The sequence below is a fragment of the Diabrotica undecimpunctata genome, chromosome 1 (assembly GCF_040954645.1).
Source record: "Diabrotica undecimpunctata isolate CICGRU chromosome 1, icDiaUnde3, whole genome shotgun sequence".
Classification (NCBI taxonomy): domain Eukaryota; kingdom Metazoa; phylum Arthropoda; class Insecta; order Coleoptera; family Chrysomelidae; genus Diabrotica; species Diabrotica undecimpunctata.
The window spans coordinates 71,828,784-71,834,783 of record NC_092803.1 but is presented as its reverse complement, the minus strand read 5'-3'; the positions used below and the strand labels follow the sequence as shown (position 1 = coordinate 71,834,783).

The following is a 6,000-nucleotide window of genomic DNA, read 5'->3' as shown; positions in this document are numbered from 1 at the left end:
CTAACTTTTGCACGTCGGACTCTAGTACGTGCTCTTGAAGTAAGGCTTCCCATACATCTCGGTAGGTAGATAGATAGATAGATAGATAGTTTATTTGACTGTAAGTTACAACAAGGTTTACAGCAAGTCAAAACTAAAATTATAAATATAAATTTTAAATAATTACAAAGTATAATATAAATCACTATAAAGTCATTACAAAAAAATGAAAACAATACACTAAAAATATTTAAAACATTAAAATACATATAAAACGTACAATATGGACATCATAATATAATTAAAATAATATTAAATTTGGTTATGTTGCAGCTTGGGCATTCACAGATACACTCTGGTAATATTCACCTAATGTATAAGGACACATGGTCACTAGGTACTCTTTGACTTGGTTTTTAAAAGCTGTAGTTGAATGAATGTTTTTAAATTTTTGAGGAAGTTGATTATACAGTAGTAAACCAGAGACAGTAGATGACTTCCTACTTATTTCTAAATGTCGATAGGGTACTACAAACTGTCTCTTATTTCTTGTGTTGTGTGAGTGAATATCACTGTTACATAAAAAAGTTCTTTTATTTTTATGAATTAGTATCAATAATTCCAAAATGTAAATTCCATACACTGTTAATATATTTAAATCTCTAAATAGGTTTTTACAAGACCAACCATACGGAACACCTGCAATACATCTGCCAATACGCTTTTGGGCCTTAAAAACGCCCTTTATACTAGAAGAGCCACCCCAGACAGTTATACCGTAACTCATTGTCGATTGTACCTCAGCAAAATAAAAAAGACGAAGGTGTTGCAGACTAAGTATTCTACCCAAATTTCTCAATTGATAACATTTAGAATTGAGTTTTTTACATACATTCCAACAATGAGTCTTAAAAGATAAATGAGAGTCGAAAGTCACTCCTAAAAACTTCACATCACTACAACTCAAAATACCCTCACCATTTATGGAAATACTTAAATTTGGTTTAGTAGAATTTGAACGAGATGTAAATGATAAAAATTTAGTTTTGTGAACATTAAGGTAGGTAGGTTGGTCACGGGCAGTGTCTTTTGTTACCAGGTAGAAAAGGTAACGTGATGCATCTTGGAGTTTCAAGGTTTTACCGGGAGCTGGCACTTGACATTGAAGTTCTGCAATTCGGCCAAACTTCCTTCGAAAGACGGATGCCAACCCTGGTGCGTCTTTGATACTGGCCGGGATGGTAAGGGCCAGCGAGTAGTCTTCGGGGAGCGCGAGTAGATCTTGCTTTTCTTCAGTGGTAACACCATGTCTTGCTTTACCGGTACCTTCATAGGCACCCATGAATTCCTCAAACGTGAGGTCAGACACATATTGGACTTGGTTTACTTCCACTTCTTCATCTACGTCGTGGTCGCCTTCGCAAGACGCCAGCCGGTTATGGTGTACTATCATCGGCTTTCCCCTCGGAATCTTGCTTATTCGGTAGATGACATCGTTGATCTTCTCCATAATGATGTATGGACCTTCCCAAAACTGCTGCAACTTGGGAGAACAACCTTTTCGCTTTTTGGGATTATAGAGCCAGACTTTGTCGTTCTTCTTAAAACATCCCTTTTCGGCTTGCGTGTCGTACCGTTTCTTCATTCGGTCACTAGCGACCTGGAGGTGGGAACGGGCCAACTCGTGTATTGTCCATTCTTCTTCGTAATTCGATCACATAATCTTCACCTGCTACATCTTCTCCAGGTCGACACCCAAACTCTAGATCACAAGGTAGTCGCATCTCGCGTCCGAATAGGACCCTGGCTGGTGTCTGGCCTGTTGATTCGTTAACAACAGATCTATAGGTTATATTATTAATAATAACAAATGTTTTTCGTTATTTAATTAATATAATTCTAAAATTCTCAATATAATCGTGATTAAATTTTTCTGATTATTATACCATGTTGGCGCCTATGAAAGATCGAGCACTTCCCTATGGGTGTCATATTATTAGCTGTGTTAAGGAAATTTGAACTCTAAGGTTGATGTTATAAAAAGTTTAAATACAAGTGACGTTACATATTTATATAAATCGTGACGTGGAACGTTTTTACTTTGAAAAATAGTATATATGAACGATGCACAGAGTAACATTAGAACACCGAATAACGGCTTATCTCAAGGCTCAGTGCTAGCATTATTATCATACCTGAAACAAAATCAAGAAAACTCGCTTATGCAGAAGACCTGGACACTGACTTCCAAGATAAATCTAATCAATCGGGAGAACGAGCTCTAAACAAAGATCTAACTATACAAGGTACCTACTTTAAGAACTTGCGCTTACGCCCTAACACAAGTAAAACTGAAACCTATCTCTGTAACCTATTGAGTCGACTTGCTGAAGATACTCTCAATGTAACTTTAAATAACACAGCTATCAAACATAGCAATAACCCTAAATATCTAGGCGTCACACTTAATTAAACACTAACATTCAAAAGTTCCAAACGCAGCTGGTAAACTGAGATCAAGAAACAATATACCAAAATTTGCTGTAACAACTTGGATTGCTACTGCAGATACACTTCGGACCTCTACAATAGCTTTAGTTTTTTCAGTTTCTTCAGAATATTTTGCATCAGTAAGGCTAAATAGTGCACATACCAACAAAATTGATGACCAACTTTATCAAATCATGAGAATAATCACTGGAACAATAAAATCAACCCCGTGAGATGGCTCCCTATTTTGAGTAATATTGCTTCACCAGATCTACGCCGTTCAACAGAATTAGCGAGAGAGTACCAGAAAATTGTAGCCAATGTACAATTACCCATCCATTAAGATAATACCACACATCACAAAAGAGTACCAGCGATTGAGATTTAGAAATCCTCCAATCAGAACTTTCCGATACTTATGATATACATTGGCAATGGTCAATAAGATGGATGCCAACAATGGAATCAGACTATATCCAGATATCCACCTCAACCTAATGCTTCAAATCTGCCCCGGCCCAATGGGCAAGGCTTAATCGTATACGTAAGGGACATGGTACATGTGCTGACTCTATTCAAATAGGGTCGTGCGGAGGGTCCACAGTGCTATAACAGTGGTCGTAAACCACTCTGTTTCAGACTGTTTCCCAAAAGCAACTGAATGGCTGTGTGAATTAGACATTAATATTTAAAATTTAGTTTTATTTTCTTTTAATATTTGTATATGTATATTTCTCGTACTGTTCAAATCCATACGCTAAATAAAAAAATCTTGTTTTAGATTATGAGTCGCTTTCTATCTTTTTTTAACACTTCACGTTTATAATGTGATGCATTAATGAGATCTTCAGAATCCCTCTATACGTATACATTTCACATAAGATCTTCTTATCGTATATCAATTCAGATTCCACGATTCTACTATTTAATATTGGACACTATATACCTAATCAACATTTTTAGTCAATCGTATTTCTAGATCTAATTTCAAAAATCTGCTGCAAATATAATTGTTTTTTTAATTCTAACTTTTATTTTGACAGTATACCTAGTTGTTAGTTGTTATTAGTGTTTACATTTGTGAAACACGTTTCTTTTTTAATTTTTAGATCTAGACACTGTCATTAGGATTTTGTTAGCATCGTTGTTCTTAAAATTTCCGTGAACTTGCTGATAATTACAAAACTATTTTCTTGTGGCATGTTTTTTAAATTTCGATTTCTAGTCCGAAATTCGCCATCAAAAAACCTGAAGCAAAATTATAAGTAATTGTTTTAACCTGTATATTTTTTGTTTTTATATTTCATTATTTCAGGAATTTTTTGAAATCGATTTGCAGACTGGAAGTCCTAACATAAAAAAGGAATAGAAACGCAATTTTTATAACAATTCATTGTGGTTTAGTCCAATGTATAAATTATTCAATAAATAGTTATTGTAGCTTAATATAATTATTAATAATATAATGTGAAAATTATTATAAAATAGTATAAAACACTAATAAAATAATTATTATAATGTCAATATCTGGACTATATCAGTAGATATTAGAAATAAATTTATTTATTTATAGCAGTCATGGCCGAGCGGTTAAGGCGTCTGACTAGAAATCAGATTCCCTCTGGGAGCGTAGGTTCGAATCCTACTGACTGCGAAAACTTTTTGTTTTTTTTTTAATTTACATAGTTATTTATAAAACCTATATATTATTACTACATAAAATGTTCAGGTTAGGCTTATCGATATTGTAGTAGGTACCTGGCGACAATGGAAAAATGTACTAATATAAAAATATGTTAACAAGTGTATAAAACCAATACAAGGGACCAAATAAGTATTCCAAATATCTTCAGCATTCAGGAACTCTTTTAAACAGCTTGCAAACTTTGCAAATATTTCCTCCATATGAAATAAATAACCTATTGGCTACTAATAATAAAAAAGTCTATTATTGTCTGATTAACTTTATACATAGTGCAAATGTGGGTCTGTAGTCAATCTTAGCTAAGCCCGTTAACTTTTGTTTTAACCCAATTGTTATTTACCATGCTTTCCGTGACCTATTGCTAGTAATGTCTTAAAAAAATGTCCTGATGAGTCCCTGGATGAGAAGTAAGTATCCCTGTTTTTCCTGATATTTGTTTTTTCTTGCTATCATTTTCTCTTTTCGTTTGATTCAGTTTTAGAGATTTTATGAGGTTTTTTTTTTACTCAAATAGATACACTTTTTGCAGTAGCAATTATTAGTATAGCCTCGACCTTCCCAAATCTATTACGCCAGTCAGTTCTATCCACTGCCAACTGTTGCCAGTTTGCTGCGTCTTATTTTCTACCATCCTCATCTACACCATCCCTTTATCTGAGTTTTTGCCTACCCCTACTTCTACTTCCCACAGGTTGTGACATAAGAATTCTTCTAGGAGGGTTGTTCTGCTGTGATCTTGCCAGATGTCCTGCCCATCTTAGTCTTCCTATTTTTATAAGGGATACTACGTCTTTACCACCAAATATATGTTTATATCTGTAATATATCTCGTAGTTGTACCTCCTTCTCCAAAAAACATTTTCACAGATGCCACCGAATATTCTTCTCAGGATCCTTCGTTCAAATAAAGGCAGGAGGCTTTCATCTGCCTTGGAAATGGTGCATGTCTCCGACCCATATGTCAACACTGGTTGTATAAGGGTTTTGTATACGGTTATTTTTGTTTTTTGGCTTAAGTTTCTGCTTCTCATATGTCTACTCAGTCCAAAATAGCATTTGTTTGCTAGGATCGTTCTTGGCTTGATTTCTTCCGTCATAACGTTCTCCTTGGTGTTCAGGGAGCCCAAGTATGTGAAGTGTCCACTACTTCAAAGGTGGGTTATCAACCGTGAATTGGTGGCTCTGTGGATAACACAGAGGATAATCGAAAATTGTATTACGTTATTACAAGTTATTACAAGCTTACTTAACTGCAACGCATATTAAAGTACTATAAACAATAAACATTAAATACATATGCTAACAAATCTAGCTAAAACATACTTCAAACTTTTAATCGTCGTCAGAGGTTGATGAATTCGGGAGCACATCAGCTAAGACTTTGTCTGTGGGTAGATTTTTGTAAAAATTCCACAGTGATTCTGATATGTACTTCAGTAAGTCCATCAGGTGCTTTTCCTTTTCTATCGTCATAGGCACAGGCTTGTTATATGTCTACTTGGGTAATAAATTTGTAGCCGCTTTTGGCCTCTTTCCTAAATCTACGGTATTGAAAGGTTCTTCTGTGTTAAATGACAACTTGTATTGAAACTGTTTTTCATACCGTAACGAACGAAACTGTCTAACTAGTGTGGAATTAAATAAGTCACCAAAATTAAGAAGAGATTTTTCTTTTCTTTTTCTATTAAACTATGATTCGTATTGCACTCCATATGTGTACCAATGGTCTGGTATTAAAAATGTGGTCAATAATTTTTAAATTTGCAGAGCATTGTATAGAAGTTAAACAACCTGCTGTTATAAAACTGTTTTTATTATGAGCAGGA

The 6,000-nt window shown here is 34.6% G+C and overlaps 1 non-coding gene across 1 annotated transcript; it reads left to right on the top strand.

The window, feature by feature from the left end:
* Positions 1–4,041: 4,041 nt before the first annotated feature.
* Positions 4,042–4,123, top strand: TRNAS-AGA (transfer RNA serine (anticodon AGA)). Its single transcript has one exon. It is a non-coding gene; the product is annotated as a tRNA-Ser (tRNA).
* The last annotated feature ends 1,877 nt before the right edge of the window (positions 4,124–6,000 follow it).